The sequence below is a fragment of the Alosa pseudoharengus genome, unplaced genomic scaffold, assembly GCF_046254945.1.
Source record: "Alosa pseudoharengus isolate Yale_2024_CS ecotype anadromous, Long Island Sound unplaced genomic scaffold, YU_APseudo_1.1 YU_APseudo_1.1_scf_6, whole genome shotgun sequence".
Lineage (NCBI taxonomy): Eukaryota > Metazoa > Chordata > Actinopteri > Clupeiformes > Clupeidae > Alosa > Alosa pseudoharengus.
In genome coordinates this window covers 23,533,367-23,554,815 of record NW_027468848.1, presented here as the reverse complement: position 1 = coordinate 23,554,815, position 21,449 = coordinate 23,533,367, and the positions used below count along the sequence as shown (strand labels likewise).

The window sequence follows — 21,449 nt, the reverse complement described above, 5'->3', positions numbered from 1 at the left end:
AATCAGGTCACTAATTACAGGGGACAGGCCAGACAGCAGGAGCACCCTCTCTCTCGGTCCTTGACATATACGCACCTGCACACACACACACTTTTATTCACGCAATCTCTAAATTTGTCATCGAAGTACCTTAGCTCACACAGACAAAGACACTTTGATCACATGCATGCACCCAGTCACAATAGGTTTCTCCTATGCCTACTCTCTCGTTCCACACACACACACACACACACACACACAGACACACACACACACACACACACACACACACACACACGGTCCAGACTACCTTCATTTGAGGTTTGTATGTCAACCAATGTGCAATGCATATCAAAAACCTCCTAAGTAAGAATCTACGGCTCATTGTATAGTTATAGTAGCAATCGAGCACACATGACATGACTGCAGGTCACCAACAAAAATTGTATACAGACAAGGTACGAAGACCTGTATGCCATTGTGTCAAGCACAGAGGAAGTCATTCTGGTTTAGTGAAGACATGTGATCACAATAACATCACGTGAAGTAGACAACAGGGGAATGTGCAATAAAGACAACACCATTGCATCATGCTCAAGCTATCGCCAATATAGGAGAATATACAACTGAATGGCCCACCTGTGAGAGAATAATGCCCTGGCATGCAGACAGACACTGATAGGCTTGTGGAAAAGTCGACACAAAGAGCAGAATCTCACTCCATTTTGTTTTCCCTCTTCTTACAATGTTGTGTGCAGCAGCTATGAGTATGTGAGGACCTAGAGCTCTACTGTGATTGTTTGCGTGTGTGTGTGTGTGCACACAATACACACACACACACACACACACACACACACACACGGCTAAGTCACCTCTCTCTTCCTTAGCGTGTTGTTTCCTCTTTCCCACTCTCCATCTCGCTCAGACTTTTTTTTTTTTTATAGATGAAAGCGCCAGCAAGCCATCAGGCCCACATCCAGCAGCCACTTCCCCCTGGTCTTTATGAATGGAAACCGTAAACCGCTCCAGAAACCGCGCGCTCGGAGCTGATCCCCAGTCAGTGGGCCTGACCTGCGGCGGCTGCTCCCCCAGTCAGGAGCTGCGGCGCACAGCCATCCCTGGATCAGCAGCCAAAGCTAACCAGAGGACCACTACTGCCGAATGGATGAGAGGGCTAATCACACTAAGTGCTGTGGTCAGGGATGGTGTGTGTGTGTGTGTGTGTGTGTGTGTGTGTGTGTGTGTGTGTGTGTGTGTGTGTGTGAGAGTGTGTGTGAGAGAGAGAGAGAGACAGGGGGAGGGGAGAGCTGTAGTAGCTGTGGCTGGAAGGAAATCACAGTTATGCAGGCTGTGTGTGTGTGTGGGGGGGGGGGGGGGGTTCCTGGTCTAAAAGAGGTAGCAGGCTGTGAAAATGAACAAAGAACTTGCCAGAATAAAAAAAAGATAACATGAATGGCTGTCTGTCTGACTTGCTCCAATGAGATGAACCTCTTCCTTATAGGATTAGCATTAGATTCTAACCCTATAAAAACACACACACTGTAAGCCATCCCTACACAAACACACACCTACACACAACCACGCATAGCAATTCACTTCTCAATAGCCTGTTGGTTTTAAAAAAAAAAAAAAAAAAAAAAGGAAGCAGGCAACCAAAATACGCCAGCATACCAAGAACAGTTCAGAATGACCTCCGACGTGATGTCAGCGAAGCCCATGCTCTGTGACCTCGTTGGAATGTGCCGGAATGGGAGCTGCCGTGCAGCAGCCAGCATCGTCAGGAGTGACCAATAAACAGCCATAAAACACACTCCCAGCTGGACCGGGGCCCAGCACTGTATTTGTCTCCAAGTACGAGTGTGTGTGTGTTTAAGTAAACACACCTAGATAAGAGGACCAGAGAAGCCTGACAAACACCAGAGAGAGAGACTCTGAAGATAATCGTCATACTACAGAAACAGAAGAAAAGAGGCAGTGAGGGGTAGGACACACACACACACACACACACACACACACACACACACACATCACTGTAATCTTGAGCTCCTCAGAAATCAACCTTATCACTCTACACACTGCAAGAAGGCAGAAACAGCACAGGCCGTATATATTCAGGTACCCTCCCACACACACACTGACAGATGCAGAGAGAAAAATAAAGACAGAGATAGCAGATGATTGATAGATATGAAGAAAGAGGGGGCTGAGAAAGAGAAGAAAGTTGTACAGGAGAGGAGGAAGAGGAAGAGAGAGAGAGAGAGAGAGAGAGAGAGAGAGAGAGAGAGAGAGAGAGAGAGAGGGAGAGAGGGAGGGAGGGAGGGAGGGAGGGAGGGAGAGAGAGAGAGAGAGAGAGAGAGAGAGAGAGAGAAGAGAAGAGGAGAGAGAGAGAGAGAGAGAGAGAGAGAGAGAGAGAGAGAGAGAGAGAGAGAGAGAGAGAGAGAGAGGCCACAGAGGACTGCCCAGGGAAACTGGGGGACCAACACTGGGCAGCCACAGAGAAAACAATGGAGGCGTTCGGAAATGACAGAATGCCTTTCCCAACACCAAGTGTTCCACACTAGCACCCCACACACACACACACACATTTTCAGCTTGCCTCTCCTCTCATCCCCTCCCCCGCTCTCACAGTTGGCCACACACACACACACACACACACACACACACACACACACACACACACACACACACACACACACACACACACACACACACACACACACACACACACACACACACACACACACACACACACACACACACACATTCCCGGAGCGGATGACGGCTCCTGGAAAAACGAGTTCCTTTGTCTGAGTGCTGCTGTGACATCATGCCTGCTTACTGTAACGTGTGTGTGTGTGTGTGTGTGTGTGTGTGTGTGAACAATAGAGCCAGTGATGGTCGAGTCAGGAGGGCACACTAGCAGGAGCCTGCTGATTCTCCAGTCTTTGGAGTGTTTACTGGTGTGAGCAACACTGCCCCTCCTCCACCCACTCACTCTCTCACTCTCGCTAGAGACCATCATAGTGTAAACCATGCTAAACAAATGCCTCCGTCACAGACACACATGCCCACGTCTATTCAGAGAACAGGAAGGGAGAGGAGAGGAGAGGAGGAGAGGAAAGGAGGAGTGTAAGAGAGATAGAGGAGGACAAGAAGAGACACTAAGCCAAACAGATGTACGCGAGTTGGTGAATGGACTCTGTGTGTCTGTGTGAGTTTGTGGGTGAACGGTTTAAACTTATCAAATTACAATCGCAAAAAAATCTGTCAAAAAATGGACAGATGATCTGTCAATCGAAAATTTTCCCCAAATTGTACAGCTCTTTGAGGCATCGCAGTAGTGTATGACCTTGTTTAAGGCCATTGTAGCACTGCTGTTGCAGGCTTGATACTGACTGTGTGTGTGTGTGTGCATGTATGTGACAGCACAGGAGGTTCCACTGAGGACTTGTTGTGAGCAGTGCTTTATGGTTTGCACGAAAGGGTGGGGGAGGAGGGAGGGGGTGCAGTCCGTCGGTCTGTTATTGTCAGGCTTTCACAGTGATGTGCCAGTCCCACACACAACACACACACACACACTGAAATCTGTGCTGGTTGCTGCTCCCAGTGAGGCCCCAGCTCAGGCCAACACACCCCCGTTTCATAAGCTGCCACCCTGTTTCATAATCACACATCACAGACGGGGTGAAGAGAGAGAGAGAGAGAGAGAGAGACCATGTCCCTCAAACGCGGAGATATGACTTGTGTGGCTGTGTGGGAGGAATGGTTGTGAAAGTGTGTATGACTAAAAGTGTGAAGGAAGACATGAAGAAGGGATGAAAGAGGAAAGCGATGGAGTGGGTGGGGTGGCAGGAGAGAGAGAGAGAGAGAGAGAGAGAGAGAGAGAGAGAGAGAGAGAGAGAGAGAGAGAGAGAGAGAGAGAGAGAGAGAGAGAGACAGAGACTGCCTGTTAACCACTCCCAGCCTGGGGCCCCCTGCTCTGAGGTTGTTTTCCATGATGGCCGGGTTTGGGCCACTCCCTCCTTAACTGCGTTTAAGACGCGGAGAGCCCAGGAGAGATTACAGCATGACCCCTGTGCCTCGCTGGGGTGGGGGGGGGGGGGGGGGGAAGAGAGAGAGAGAGAGGGAGAGAGAGGAGACTCTTCAAAGCCCTACCTGATTTCTACAACAGTTGAGGTCAAGCAATCTGACAAGATAAAGGCCTATCCACACCAAGAACGATAACTAGAACCATAACGATAAAAGCGTTCACACTGAACAATAAACAAAGGCTCTCCTTGTGTTAATGAATGTGACGGTTAAAATTTGATGGGTTCTGATTGGCTATTAGCTTTTTATCGTTCTGTAAATCGCTCTGAAAGTGATGCCCAACGATATCGTTCTTCATGTCGTTATCGTTATAGTTTGTGTGTGAACGCAGTCATTCATATTAACGAGAACGATATTTATTTATAGTTATCGTTCTTGGCCTTGACCTGCAGCCAGTTAATGTGCTGGGTAGCAACAGGGAGCACTTTTGTTGGCATCCTAAAGAAATGATTCCTGTTCGCAGAGCTAAAAAAAAAAGGTATAAATGACCACTTTCTGTCACGCCACTTAATTTACATAGAAATATCAATGTCAGAGTGAATCAACATCTGTTGTAAACAAAAGGCCGCATGACTCAGACCTCTGGATCGACTAGAACAAGAGTACTGAAATTCAGCTAATGCAAATGAGTCATCAGAGCAATGTAGCCTGGAGAGCGTGTCTGTTGAATCGAGGTTCATTTCCGATTCAGGATGTCAAGGTATAGGCTAACTTTCCAATTTCTTGACTGTATAGGCTACACCAGGCACGTAAATAGAAGTATTCCGTTCATAGAGCCTATGCTGCAACAATTACCTCCCACTATAACCAATGGAACAGGCTACACTTGATAAGTGGCGCATACATTCAAATAAATTAGACCAGTCCTCTAAAAACTATTTTCATGGTCAGCAAACAGAACAATTCAATTGCACACCCCCAGTGTAGGCCGACCGTTAGTCCCAGATCGCAGAAGACAAGTGGTGTCTGCTCATTTTAACCAAGGGCTCAGCCTTGACGTTGAGCTGCCATACTGTACTGGCAGTGCACCAAACAAATTCGCAGGCTAGAGTTCGTCAACCCTGAACTTTGCTACAAAAACAGAAATCGGAAAACAATAATGATCTGTCCCTTTTTGTCAAACATTGGCTTCAAAGGAGCAGAGGAGAACACCAACGTTACCAAAACACTCAGAGGTCATGTTTGCAGAGAGAGAGAGAGAGAGAGAGAGAGAGAAAGAGAGAGAGAGAGAGAGAGAGAAAGAAAGAGAGAGAGAGAGAGAGAAAGACAGACAGACAGGCTATAAACATGAGCAGACCAAGCCTGGCACTGTCCAGCATGGGGTGGTTGGGGGGGGGGGTCAAGCATTGGCACACATATAGGGCATCCAGCCAGAGCCCCCAGGGCTACATGCTTGGACCACTTCCAGCAGGTCTATTATACACACTCACACCAATCAACCATGAATAATATCAGTCTTTCGTTGACTTTTCCGCTTTCACACCGAAACAGTGATTGTGTACTTATGGAATCGACCATTCCCTTGTTTCTATAGACACACAGGCCCGTTATCCCCTATACATCTTCACTCAGCACGCGCACACACTTTTTATCTTCCTCTCATTCCCCTCCCCCCCTCTCGCTCTTTCTGGATGTTATCCAGTTTCCTGGAAATGTCGGCACAGCAGCTGTGTTCACTTTCAGGAACTGGATAACATCAGAAAGAAGGGAGGGAGGGAGAGGAAGAGAGAGAGAGAGAGAGAGAGAGAGAGAGCCTGGGAGGGAGGGAGCAGGTTATAAATCTCACTGCAGAATGGGACTTCTGTCTGAGTGGGCCACAAGAGAAAAAGCAGCATTTAGGATGTCCGTGCCACATCTATAAAAACATGCGCCGCGCTCTAAACACACACACACTGTAGGCAGGCACAGAGTCAAGCAACCCATTTCCATACAAGGGCTGAATTTGAGGAACACGAACGAACGAACGAACACACACACACACACACACACACACACACACACACACACACACACACACACACACACACACACACACACACACACACACACACACACACACACACACACACACACACACACACACACACACACACACACACACACACACACACACACACACACACACACACACACACACACACACACACACACCACACACACACACACACACACACACACACACACACACACACACACACACACACACACAACTACTACATATGGATCTTTTTTAGTGTCCCAGCGGGCAAAACACAAACATGCAGTTTCCATATAGCAGATAAAAGGGGGAGAGGCTTCTCTGGGACAGGCATTTGAGAGACTCTCTGGGGGCCGTGAGTCACTGGGGGTCACATGCCCGGTTCAGCTGCCCAAGTGTCATTTCAGATCTCCATCTTGATAAGCAGGGGCAGGGGAAGCTAAGGTGGAGTGTCTACTCTGATACAGGAACTGGATTTTTTTCACACACACACACCTAAATGTTCTTTGAAAGCTGGCATGCAGGGAGGAGAGCCTGCTGTTTGGTGTTTGGAGCATTAGTGCAGCTGTCTGCTCTGATTTCTCTTGTGTGAGGTGGATGAGTGGGCTCTCCCTGCGGAGGCCATAGAGGGGAGACAGAGAGGGAGGGAAAGGGAGGGGAAGGGAGGGAAAGAAAGAAATAAAGAAAGAAAGAAAGCCAGAGAGAGGGAGCTCCGCCTAGGAACTAGGGCTGTTATTAGGTTCCAGACATTAATCCAGGACTCACACCAAACTCACTGGCAGAGACAGGTGGAATTTGTGGTATTCTACTACTAGAGAGCCCAAGTTAGCCTAGTGTGTTGCTTCTTTAATGGAATGACAGTGGGATATCTGCTACAGGTCTGGTCCACTTTCCAGTCCTCAGTGAGGAGATACGTGGCTGAATCCACATAGAGAAAAGCACTAAAGAACACTAAGGAAGACAAAGGAATGCAGCTGCTCGCTCCGAGAGCCAAGGCAGGACACATCCCCTCTGCAGCAACTGGGGTCAATGGCGGCTCAGCAGGGGAGAATGGCCACCATCTTGGCACAAAAAATGCTGAGCCCAAAAGAGACTTATCGAGGAGAATTGATTCACTTGCCTGTGTGCGTGTGAGCGAGAGGTCTTGTCCATAGCTGTAGGCCTGCACCAGCCCCAGTTGAAAGCCTGCCTTCATGCCCTATCCGGTAGCGGCCGAGGGTGAAAATAGCTTCCCACATCACAGACCCCACAGCTACTCCAGTGACTTGGCGTTCCAGATGGCATTTCACAGCATGCCCACATTTCAGGAGCATCACTTTCAAGACCTTTCACGCACAAGACCAAGCAGCCACCACTTACCCTTTTCCTTTTCCCATTCCCAGCCACTCTTGTCTGGGATTGAATCAGGCCTCCATTTTCCCATGATAAACATCAGAAAATTCACCAATAAAAACTGACTTAAGACTCATGGTGGCAAATGATGACAATGAGCCAGCCGTAGTTTGAATGAAAAAGAATCTCTTTTCTACAGACACAAGTAGGCTAGATGTCCTTCACTAACTGTGATTTCACACAATCATTGGACCAATTTATGAAAATGACTGCACTTTCTTGGACTGATTCACTGAGCATACCACAAGTATGTCTTACATTTAAATACCTGAGGTGACCTCCCTGCAGTTATCTCAACTGCCTAATTACTCAAGGAAGCTGTGAGGGAGAGCAAGCAAATATGCGCAGACACTCCTTGGACCTTTCAAAAGCAATTACACACTAAACCTTCAACAGAGTTGGGGCCGCATTCCACACACACAAGTTAAAGTACAGACCTGTGCACATGTGTGCACATCACAAGAAAACACATAATTCAAATACTCTTAGAAATACAAAAATGCATTTAAATACACACAGTTCAAGCACACATATTATTATTCAGACACACACACACAGTTCAAGCACACATATTATTATTCAGACACACACACACAGTTCAAGCACACATATTATTATTCAGACACACACACACAGTTCAAGCACACATATTATTATTCAGACACACACACACAGTTCAAGCACACATATTATTATTCAGACACACAGTTCAAGCACACATATTAATATTCAGACACACACACACAGTTCAAGCACACATATTAATATTCACACACACACACACACACACACACACACACACACACACACACACACACACACACACACACACACACACACACACACACACACACACACACACACACACACACACACACACACACACACACACACACACACACACACACACACACACACACACACACACACACACACACACACACACACACACACACACACACACACAGACAGAATGGTGACCCTCTCTCTCCTAAGCACATGGGATGAATAGCCTGGATGCCACAATAAATTCTCCTGTTTTAATTCAGCTGGATTCTTGCTCTGTCCGGCCCAGTGAGGGATAGCCCTTTAGGGCCCCAAGGCTCAGCCACTCTCCCACAACCTTCCCCGTTCCTGGAAAAACAGATAGCCGACCGCGCCACCAGAATGACCCTATACCAGGCTTGGAATTTCACCATTTTAGGGGCAAGGCCACTTGGTCTTCAGTTGGGCATATTTGGTGGGGGGCACAAACGCCACATGTCAGGGCACCAAGGCCAAAGTTAACTCTATGTCTCTATGTCTATCGCTGTGAATGCTAAGATTATTATGGCAGGCCATAGGCTAATAAAATACGCTATTAGTCAGACGCAGAGCAGAATATTGAAAGAAGGGGGCACCAAGGCCACTGTGGCCTTTAAACCTCTGATTTTTAAAGGGGCATCACGGCCAACGCATGGGGCAACGAGGGCCATGCCGTTGTGGCCGCCGTGAAATTCCTACCCTGCCCTACACTATTCTAAAATGGAGATAAACCAACGGTGCTTCACGCCCAGCCCCACCCCCCCATCCCCCCACACACCTCGTGGGAGCTAGTGAAGTCTCATCTGTGCCAGATCTCTGATGAAACAACCTCATTCAACACACATAATCCACCCTTCAACATCTACAAAAGAAAACACCACTGAGAACATGACTTCCAACAACCCAAACAAAATAACTTGTGCAATTTTTACAGCCTGGAGGCAAAGCTAGATGTGGTCACTAAAAGCTTATCTATAAAGCCTTCACCTTTGTGCAGTGGTTCTTCAAAAAGGAAACCCAGCATTTCTATAAGAACTAAAGAACAGACATAAAATGCCCAAATGCCCCCCCCCCCCGTCTCATCAGCTCAGAAGACACACAGTGACTGTACAGGACGCAGGCAGAATTACTCAACGCTCACATTCACATGGGCAAGGAGCAAGGAGGGGGGGAAAACTTCTCACACAGTAAAGTTCGCCTAAATTTCAGTAATGAACTCCACATGGTCTGGGAGGGAGAGAGAGAGAGAGGGTGAGGGTGAGGGAGAGAGAGAGAGAGAGTGCATCTGGAGATGAGCCACAGCCAGGGATGAATGAGCTCGGTAGCACAACAATGACCAAAAAGGAAGGGCAATGGCAGCCCTGTTTGCTTCCCACTTTTTACCATAAATGTCCATTGACTGTCTGATGAAAAATACCAAATTGGTGACCTGGAACCAGGACAACCTTTATACAAAACTTAACCACCTCAGAATAGTAACTCTTGGCACTGTAAATTCAGACGCAACGGGAAACAGAAACCAGAGCCGGCCAGTAACAGAGTACATTTACTTGAGTACAATTTGGAGGGATCTGTACTTTACTCGAGTATCATTTTTGGGGAGTACTCATGACTTTACTCAAGTACATTTGAGAGGCAAATATTGTACTCTTTACTCCACTACATTTCTATCCATAACCATGAGTATCCGTTACTTCTTCTAAAAAAAAAAGGAAAAAATAAAAATCTCGGAAACCCTCAATTTGTTGTTTCCCTCTCAAACGTGATTGGATTGTGCAGGCACCACTGATTGGGACAGCCTATCAGCAATCACCTTAAGCTTTCCGCCAAAGTCAACTCCATGGTCAGATTTAGATAAGAGACGAAACCATGGACGAAACAATGGATGAAGACGCAGCAGGTCCATCCCGGGAATGTGCCAACCTGTGGCCCCACCTCGCCAGACTATTTCAATTTTCTGAACAAGTTAATGATAGTTTTCGCTTCAAGTGTTTCAATAACAAAATAGTATTTTGTATTTGAAATACGTATTTTAAATACATGTATTAGAAATACTGACCATCCCTGGCAACATGGTAAAAAGATGAAAATGATTTTACTTTCAATTCCTTTTACATTCTCCAAGGTATTAACATTAACATTTTTCATAACTCCATGTAGGACGTTTCTGTACATAAATGTAAGCACTGTGGCAGTAGTAATGCAATATTTAGAAAATGTAGACTACTCTTGTACTCTTGATACTCAAGTACTTTTAAAAACAAGTACTTCAGTAGACATCTGACTGTTGTACTTGAGTAAAATTTAGCAAAGGGTATCTGTACTTTTACTCAATGAAGCTGTGTACTCTGTCCGCCTCTGACAGAAACACATGATATCACATTGTTTCTGATATTGCGTTAGAACAGACAGTTGCGCAAGGGCTGTTGCAGAAGTCATTTTTGCTGATGTAGCCATGGTATCAAGCTACTGTGTCTTATCAGCAGTGCTGCAGGAATATCCACAGTAGAGGTATTGACATTTTACACAGAATAAAGAAGTACTGCCCTTTCTCATGAATCATGATTACAGCGATAGCAGTCAGATACAAATGAAAGCCTAATTGAAAAGGTTACATTTTGAGCTGAAACAGACATCAAACCACAGCCATTTCCTGCTCCCTTGCCACTAACATTATTATCAGCCAAGCCAATACCAAGGGCTAGTATACTTTTCCCAAGGCATTATTTCCTAACTACAATGGGAAGGTTGGGATTCAATGGAGCATGTTGTGCTGAGCTAGCCTACAGCATTAAGATTGTTTTTCAGTAGTAGCAAGTTGTAGTTGCTGTAGCAATATTAGCAATAGGTAGTCTTAGGCCTTCCCAGTCTTTATGGGCACATAGTACAGTGTGCAATGTATTTACAGTGGTGCTGTAAAATCATAGTGGTTTGGTCTCCCTCTGCGCTGGCACATTGACACTACCGCCACAAGTGTGTTCTACAAAGGCAAAGAAAGAAGAATGGTGACTAGGAGAACAGAAAAAACAATATGGCCAAAAATGGGGGAGCCCCCATGCATCACAACACCTTCCCTGACAGGCAGAGAGCCAAATTGACACTCCCATACTAGTTTCTGACTGTACGTACACACCGCCGCCGACTTGAGCTTCCAAAGAAGCACTGGTCGCCATGTCAAGGACGCTCGTTAAAAAAGTATAGGGAAGCTTTGGGCGCTTTGGCCGCTCTGACGTGACAGCATTTTATGTTTGATCATGTTCTATCTTAATACTTTATTCTATCTGATTGTTTGCTGGTCGTTGGTCGCTGAACCGCGTCATAGCTCATTACCATAAAGTTGACCGACTTTCAACTTTCTGCTTGACGCACAAGTCGCTCAAGACGCCCAAAACGTGACGCCGACGTATTTGCCGCTTCTGGAAGTTGAGAGAAGCCGGCTTCCATTGAAAATGAATGACTTCCTGAAACTTTGGAAGCTCAAATCGGCGGCGGTGTGTACGTACAGTGAGAATTTGGTGGATTGCCATGTCGTTGGTGTACCATGTCTTAGTGTACCCACAACTCTTTAAGGTTGCAGTCTGTTAAGGGTGTAACTCCTTGTTACATTTCCAATAAGTAATGTGCCAAGTAAACAGTAATAAGTGCCAATAAGTGATGCAGTAATAGAAGTAAACACGTTATTGAACAGTAGCTTGTTGCTTTGTTTCAGGGGACAAGCTGAAGAGCATGTGAGCAGCTAGAGGGACAGAGGTGATGTAAGCGGAGGAGAGGGAGAGAAGACAGAGGGAAGCACCGCTTGGTCATGCACAGCAGAGCTTGGGTGGAACACACCAGTTGAGAGGAGTCCAAAATAATGTGTTGTTTTCAGGAGACATTCCTGGCACAGTGTAGAGAGAGAGAGAGAGGGAGAGGTTACCTAAGGCCATTTCTGTTTTGGGTTGGGGGGGGGGGGGGGTTGGGGGTATTATTGGCTCAGATTATCAGACCAAGCTTTGTTCGTTGCTACGAGAGGCAATGGGAAAGAATGCATTATCTGCTTTAAGAAAACTTCAGGGTTGGCCGCTTGTCTGTAATGTAATTCAGAGGTCGGAATCTCGTTTTAGAATCTTCCCACTGAATTTTGGGAGCAACTGCTGACAGCAGCATTTAAGGTTTACTGTTGTTGGCTTGGGTGTTATTCTAAGGGGAAACACAAGGTTATACTTACTAGTCATATGTACCATACAGTGGTGCCCTACCCGTTAAAGGAATTCAGAGAAACTAAACAACCAGACTTCGCCACATGCATACTAATAAAAGTGATGATAATTAGCAGCCGTCTGCAAAAGAGGGAAAATCCGAGGCTAAGGGCATTGCCGGAGAGTGTGAAAAAATGAATTTTGCCCATTTAACCGGAGGACAGTGAACGCATGTCAACCCAGTGAAATCAACCTGTCAAAACTTGGCTTCAACTGTTCTTTCAACCATTTTACGCTGTATTAACCATCTCGTTTGCTGCTCCCAAACACGTATTCCGTTACGTAACAAAACGGGCAAATCCACCAACTTTGGAGATGAGCAATAGTTTACATCTAAATTTAGACATACCACAACAAATCACGTCCTAGCACGAGCAAGTACCTAGAGTAATACTAGGATTTATTTAAATATCGATCAAACTAACAATAGTAATAGCTCCGGCGCATCAGATAAAATAGTGGCGACACATCAGAGTACATTCGCTCTCAATGCATTGATACAAGCCAGCAGTCTTGTTCAGTTTAAAAGATAAGAACAGCACTTCATGCGGCAGTGATTTCTTATCTCGTTCTAACATTGGCAGAATAACACTGTAACGTTAACAGAGATTAACAAAACTGAATGATCACTGTGTTCCCATGCCCTTTCGATAACAGGATATTGGTCAAGATTAATTGTAGAATGTGTTAACGTAAACGGGAAAGTTCTGCTTAACGTTAGCTACCACCCTCAAGGATAACGCTACTGAGCGTTAGCCACAAATGACTGGCTGACTATCTTTGTTATTGTCATTAAAATTACTAGTAAGGGTCTGCTAACTATAATAACAACAAGGGATTGTATTCATGGCAACGTAAAACGTTTGTCGTCATATGTTCCGCTTAGAAGCTATTTACGTTAGTCAACGTTGGTCAATTAACTAGCTTCTGGGCCATTGGGCAATTGACTAGCTAACGAAAGTTATTTGGCACTGGGTGATTGCCGACACCATTCAAGATAGCCGGCTAACTAACCAACGAGGGTAGCTCGCCATGCACAAATGACTTGCTAACCAATTAGCCATCTGCTCAACGGGGCTGCTTGCTAGCTCACAAGGCATACAACAAAAACATCGACAAGCATCCCTCGCGTTCGTTAAGGGTTCGTGCAACCCGCTTCCAACAAGACAACGCTGTATTAGGAAATGGTCAAACAACACTTGACTACTCAGCATTTGGCTAACCAGACAATATAGATAACTGGATAGCAAACGTCAACAGGACAACATTAACATTGACGCTAAATGACATTACTAGCGAACCAACTAGGTAGTTATCGAAGCTAGTCGGGGGTCTGGGTTTCCGCCTTGTTTTGTAATGTTAGCTGTGGCTAGGTTTCAAAGGCGAGTGGTTTGTGAACGCAATTACAGGGCTTCTCAAAGACTATTCCAACGGCAGCTAGCTACCTAGCACATGCTAGCGTGACAACCCAGCACATATGGGGAGGGAGAAAGACAACTAGCTAGCAAGCTATCCGCTAGCTGGGTAACGTTAGTTAGCTCACTGGCTAGCAAAACGGCTAACAGACAGTGATTAAAATGTTGTCTTACCTCTGTTTTAAAATAAGGCGTTATATAGCAAGCAGAATTCTTCTAGTTTGCTAGTTTTTGTCGGATGAGAAATTGAATAATAATCCACACAAAAACAAAGACGATGTTTTCGCTCTCATCTGCTCAGCGCAGATCTTGCTAGGTACTTGTGAATGTCGCTCCAGCTCCGAGTGAAATGCTGAACCGCCTCTCCCTGACAGACCTCTCGATAGGTCGTACGTTCTCGCGCTCTCTTGGTCTTTTCCTTTTTTGCTGTGATCGCCCACTCATTTCATCCCAATGGCCCTTGCCAAGTATATGCTTCCATTCTTCTTTTTGAATCTCGCCTTGTGGTAAGTCCTTAAAAATCCCGATTCGCAGAAAAAAAATCTCAGTCGCTCAAAAGACTGCTGGACTGGATCCCCGTATTGAGTAGTAGTTTGCGAGACCGTTCAACGTCAAGTGCATTTTATTTTATTTCTTAAAGGGCCAGCACACAGTACATATCATTGAAGAGAGGAATACAACGAGTAGGCCTACACCCATCCGATTTTGTCCCTGAGAAATAGTCTGTGGGCATTGTATTAAGTCTATGTTCTTTTGAATGTGATAGCTCAGTCTAACCACAAAACAACAATTTTTGATAAAGGTCAATCATATTATTTGTTATGAATATGACATTGTTTTTTGTTAATTCTGGTTGGTTGCTTTGGTTGGGGTCACATAGCCTGTATAGCATAATAATAACATGCTGGCCTCGCTTTTAATGCGGAAGTATAGTAACATACGCTGGAATATACTTAAATCTCTATGCTGAAAGCCAAAGCAATGTCCTATTTCCGTGTATTTTCAGTGTGCAGGAAAGGGTAAAATAATACATTAATAACAGGAAATGGCGCAGCCATCTGATTATCCCCTAACCCTCATGGCTTTACTGCTCTGTTTGCACAGGGGGGCCAGGCATGTATGCTTTTGGAATTGCATTACATAGTAATGTTTGTTCATGAACTCTCACTCTTTCTCTCTTCCACACACACACACACACACACACACACACACACACACACACACACACACATTGTTCATGTTCACAATGTTCACAAATGAAACCCGTTGCAAACATCAAATGTATATGATCACAGTCACATATTCCACATTCACAACACAAACAAACAAAATGACTTCAACAGACCTCTGTCCAAATCACACCCGAACACACACACACGCACACTCCTGTTTTTGCAGTTTCTCCTCAAGATCCCCTGCATCTGGTTCTTTTGATGCCTGGGGAGAAACAAGCTGTGCATACGGTGTCCAGCGTTGAGTAATGATGTCGGGGATGATCAGAGGGTGGCATGCTGAAGGGCTCGGCGTGTGACGTATGAGCTCGTCAGTGCCCTCTCACTGATCTGAGACCTTCTCGCAGAGCATAGCTCACCTCTGGACCTATCCACCTCCACTCTCTCTGCCCTTTTGGTCATCAACAACGTGCCGGACAATTAGCTAAACTCAAGCACTCATTCATTTCACAGTGATCAATGTGTAACGGTAAAATTGACAGTTGTAGTCAATGGTAGCTATTGCTGAAAAGCTTGTACAGCTCTTGTGATCCAACAGGACCTTGAATCAATGTGAGACCACAAGTTTGAGTCTGTTAGTGGAATGAAGTGTGGTACAAAAGGAATGCAGCATCTTTCAGGGCTGTGCTACAATGGAGAAGGGACTTAACAACAAGGACATGAGTTACAGTTGAGTTGATGCCATTTAGCCAATTCAGCCTGGGTGCAGTCAGAAGCAGAGCATCTGCTGTAGAACGGCTTTCTTACTCCCAAGCAATGGTGCTCTTTGGCTCCACAGCTTTTATCTCATAACTGATTTGCATGTTGACATTTATGCTGAACAGGTATCACTGTAACCTCTATCTGACAGAGGAAATAATTAAAGGAGGGAAAGGTCTCTCTCTCTCTCTCTCTCCATCTTCCATGACAAACAGGCCTCTGGCTCATTTTGCCAATTTATTTAAGAGCCTTGTATGCATGCCAAAATGAGACCTTGGAGATGGACATTAATTAACATACCATCATGTATGAAGAGTAAGAGGAGCAGCACATGATCAAATGTATGAGAAAAGATCTTAATAGCACAAAACAATTCATACACATCCACTACTATCACACTAATTACAGTCATCTAAGGATGTTAAATGTCCTTGGCCAAAGTCCCCTGATGTCTGTTTGGCGTGTTTAAAGTTTGATGTTAATATTTCTGCATGTTTTCCCCTTTGAGGGCAGCTCTAAGGGCTGAATGGTTTGTCTCAGATGATCTCATCCCTGAACCAAATAGCTGCTACCAGCCTTCCGTTCTCTTGTCAAATCTCAGGCCAGGTTGGATTTGACCTACATTCTCGTTCCCATGTGGTCACCATGATGTCAGATAGGCTTGTTTATCTTCCCTCAGCCTTTCACTTTTCACTCTCTCTCTGTCTCTCTTGCTCTCACTGCGGTTTCATGCACAATCCCTCCATCCTTTCATCCGTCCATATCCCCCCATATTTGCTCACACCATTGCTGCCTCCCTTCTGTGGCTGCCACTGGTTCTCCTCCGCTGGGTAGGAAAAGAGAGTTGTTTATTCGATCTAGCCTTTCCTCCTGCATGCTGGGTGGTGGGGTGTAATCTAGTTGGCCATCTCTGCGATGCCCAATTAGTTTTGCCCGCACTGGAACGAGGGGGCTCCTCAGAGGCCAGTTTGGTAGTGAGGCAGTGAGACTCATTAAGGATGTCATTCACTTCACACACAGAATACAGAGCTTTTTTATGTAACCCTGTTGTGGGTGTGTGTGTGTGTGTGTGTGTGTGTGTGTGTTAGAGAGGGAGAGAGAGAGAGAGAAATATGTTTTGTTTTTGCTTTGTAAGTTCATCAAAAACCTTCAGACTAATGGGATTTCATTTAGACTAATGGGGCTTTTATTAGACTGAGCACACACACACACACACACACACGCACACACACACACACACACACACACACACACACACACACACACACACACATACACACACACACACACACCCACAAATTGCATTATCGGAATAGTTTTGTCTTTGTCTATTTCAACAAGGCTACTTAAGGTCATTCATTTTGCCAATACAATTACTGGGATGACAATTACAGGGGAAACTAATATTTTACCTATAACATACAAATTACGCCTACTATAACATACTATAACATCCCCTGCTTTGTGAACTATCACCTTATTGGTAGGTGACTAGTAGGCCACAGAGAGAAAGCTAAAGGGGGAAGATAGAATAAAAAAAATAGTAGAGTAATAGAGAGAGAAAAAGAGATAAGCCTGTAGGTCAACTTAAATTTTATTTTGTCAGACAGTGAAGGACCAGGTATAGCATAATATGCTTGAGAAGAAGAAGAGGAACATGTTGTGGCTTAGATTTTACTTACAGAACATTTACTTATTAGTCTGTAAATCCTTTTTGGGGAGAGTGATATGGTCTGGGTTTAAATAGTGAGATTCAAACAGAGTGGCTAAATTTAGTGCCAGTGTAATTACATGCCAGGCTCTTATGTGGCTCTGATGGACGTCCAGTCCCAGTCCAATCTCCGTCTGCCTACTGAGTACTGATATTCATTACTGCCTCCAGAGAGCCCCGGCTGAACATTCCACAGAATTATCCTCTCTTCAAAGAGACAGACTGAGAGAGAGAGAGAGAGACAAAATTAGAGGACAGAGAGAGGGATAGAGAGAAAGAGTGAGAGAAGTAATAAGGAAGGGGGCATGGTTTTGCAGAGGCTTAGAGCGGCGTTTAAAGTGTAAAAGCGGATCAGCGACTAGCTGTGACTTCTACTGAGATTGGGCAATGCGGTGCCCCTGGAGCGAGGTGTTACAAAAGAATGCTTCTCACTCGACTGCGCGCCACGCCTGAGCAACGGCACCACCACCGCCAGCCGTGTGGAAGTGTTGTATTTGTTGTAATATCCTGTTTTGACTTGCAATTTCTGTCTCAGCGGTAAGCACTTCCCATCCACCTCTATTTCAGCTCAGGCGTGCTTTGCTGAAGTACAGTAGGGCATGTGTGTGTGTGTGTGTTTGTGTTTGTGTGTGTGTATGTGTGTGTGTGTGTGTGTGTGTGTAGCCTACATGTATGAGACACACCACACACTCATGCTTGGAAAGCTTATACCTCTACCTGCCTAAATGTTATTAATAATAACTCAGGGAGTCTAATTGAATTTAATGTGAAAAGAATGATAAACTGAGTGCTATAAGAATTGGTATGGGAGGGCTGTAGTCAGGATCAGGGTCTTCTTTTCAAGCATCATGTGTTAAACACTGCCATTTCTCAGAGAGGCCTCTCAGGTTCAGGAATGTCCAGTCCTCCCCCAAGGGCTTGACAGGCAGTACTATTGCAACACACCTGATTAAACTGCTTAAGATTTAACTATAACAGCCAGAGCTATGTCTCCTCAAGACATTATTTTGTGGTCTAATGACCGTGTGTAAGCAATGATTGAAGCAAACTATCAACACAAAAATAGAAAGAAACTATTTACTATTTACTATTTACTAACACTGGTTTTAGCCGTTCAGGTGTGGTAATCTAGAAAATAATTATAAAATGTGCAGAGGAAGAACACTCCAGTGCTTATCATCAGTTGATGATAACTACATGATACAGCGATTTCATTCACACCATTGTCAAGAAAGGTATGAAGAGCATTAAGTGTGAGTGATAAATCAGGTGTCTGCCAGAAAAGAACAACCATCGCCTCAGGTTGTGCACTCTGCCCTCCTTCACACACACACACACACACACAGACATATACACACACACCACACACACACACACAGCAAGTAACCACATACGAGTCCATGTTTTTGTTCTTCAAAGGAACCTTGGAGTATTGCATTGCACGTCATAAGTATCCATTTCCCTCTCCTGATTGTCTTCATTGGCCTGTATTTGGGCATTAATGTAATGCAGGCTTAGGTCATGCTGGCAAGTGGATAAGTATAAACAAAACACATTTCCCTGAGGAGGGAGCGAGTCTTACACCGAGAGACAACAGCGGGTGTGTTTGGGCCCGCTGCAATGTAAACCCACATCTCCGGTTACATATGCAGCTTATGTTAGTGAAAGGTGACCGGCTGCTCATGCCTGCAGCGGTGCGGACGGACATCTGTGTTGTGTTTTAACTGTACTATGGGCACAATAAGCCAAAGAGGTCACTCGGTTCATACAGTGTGTGTACAGTGAGATATGTTCATCCCTGCCCAGCGATTGCTTTGATAGATGTTGTAGTTGTGAGAAAACAAGAGCAAGAGGAGGTTATGACTTTACAAGTGAGGCTGAGTAGCTTGATATAGTGTATGTTAAAAAAAATAAAAGTGATAATGTATGTGTGTGTGTGTGTGAGTGTGTGTGTGTTTGGGGGGTGGGTTATTGAGTTAAGCTGTTATGTGACTGGTAATTGGTTCGGTGTGTGCTGCATGTGCTAAGAGCTTTTTGCTTGTGCTTGTGAGTGTATGTGTGTGTGTGTGTGTGCATGCACACTTGATTATATCTAATTATGTGTGTGAGAGAGCAAGAGGGAGCGTGTTTGTGTGTGTGTGTGTGTGTGTGTGTGTGTGAGAGAGAGAGAGAGAGAGAGAGAGAGAGAGAGAGATAGTGTGTGTGCTAGTGTGTGTGTGTGTATGTGTCAGTGTGTCAGGGCGTGTTGTGTACTCAGGGAGGGAATGATGTCTTTGTCTGTTTGCATGAGGAATTGAAATTCCTGAGAGGAAGCGGTGATGACAGGAAAGTGGCAAGCAGAAGAGAAGAGAAAGCAACCACCCAGTGCACGACAATGGATGTGTGTGTGTGTGTGTGACAGTGCTTCTGCAGGCGTTTGGGATTAAATGAGTGTGCGCTTGCATGCAATATGTGCATCTACTCTCTCAGTGTACATGCCAAATCAACATGTTCTGTTATTGGATCGCTTATGCCTGTTTCTCTCTCTCTCTCCCTTCCTTCATCCCTCCCTCCATCCCTCCTTCTGTCTCTTGGTCTGTGTTTCACAGATGTACCCACTGACCGCCTGCATAGCTGAAATTCCAGCCCAGCTTCCCGTGTCTGCCTGCACCTGGACCACTGCCAGAGCCTCTCTCTCTCTCTCTCTCTCTCTCTCTCTCTCTCTCTCTCTCTCTCTCTCTCTCTCTGACATTCTTCCTCCCTCCATCCCTTCCTCCCCTCTTCCTTTTTCTCCTTCTTTCCTCACTCCTCTAATCAACTGCATGTGTTACCTTCAGCAGGAGCACCCTGGACACAACAGCAGCCAGTTTGGTGTTAGTGGTGAAGCAGGAGAGGGATGGAGAGAGACAGAGAGGAAAGAGAGAGAGAGGGGGGGCAATGTAGCGGTGGCATAAACTCAGCGAGACCGTGTTAATAGCCAGAGAATTAAGAGGTAATAAACAAGATGATATGTGGATTTTCAGAGTTTGCTGGTCATTTGATTCAGAGCATTGATTCAAATGGACCTCCCAGAGGCCAATGAGGCCACAGTATTCAAGCGCTACACCACAAATTCCCCCAAGGACAAATTTAGAAACACACACACACACACACAGACATACTCACACACACACACTTGCAGACACACACACATATTTTTAAGGACATAGGCATATTCCTATTACGCTTTCCTGGCTTGCCATGTTTCACACCATGAGCATATTCCGCCTCCTCATCCCTTTTCCTGTGTACAGCAGGTTCCTGGTGTGGAGTGGGCACTACCCTGTGCCAACTCTGCCCGCTTGGGGCCAGCTCTGTGCCAGCTCTGCGTGCTGGGCCATCTGTCGGCTCACGCCTGCGGTTGTCTGTGCAAACCGAGCCATGGGGGACTTTACCTGGACAGGGTCCAGAGGTATTCTTCTTAACCACAAATGAGAGAGAGAGAGAGAAATAGAGAGAGAGAGAGTTAAGAAAGATAAACATAAAGAAAGAAAGAGGGGAAGGGAGTATTAAAAGAAATTAATACATAGAAAGAAAGAAGCAAAAGAGAAAGACGGAGAGAAAGTGAGAGTCAAAGGAAGGGAAAAAAGATTCAAAGATGGACATAGAGAGAATCCCTTGTGTGCTGCTCGACATCCTGTCCCTGTTTTTTCAGATGGGAGGAGCCGTGCCTGTTTAACCTCACATTCACAAACCTGTGGATGTTGGAGGGGGAAAAAGGCACGCATGTAATATTTACAAAGACCATTCCAGAAGGGCTAGGGACGGGAGGGGGGGAAGGAGGGAGTGGACTGTTTCCCCCTACCCGCCGCGGAGCACTTGGCAGACAAGGACACTGGAGAAAAGGAGAGTGAAAAACAATCAAACCACAATAAAAAGAGAGGAGGGAGAGGG

At 45.4% G+C, this 21,449-nt stretch overlaps 1 protein-coding gene across 1 annotated transcript in view; it reads right to left on the bottom strand.

Annotated features, from left to right (window-relative positions):
* ncor2 (nuclear receptor corepressor 2) overlaps nt 1–14,415 on the bottom strand; it is a gene marked incomplete in the record, with an annotated part of 110,346 nt that extends 95,931 nt beyond the window's left edge. Inside the window, 1 exon segment of the mRNA XM_076270286.1 lies at nt 14,070–14,415.
* Between the last annotated feature and the right edge of the window lie 7,034 nt (nt 14,416–21,449).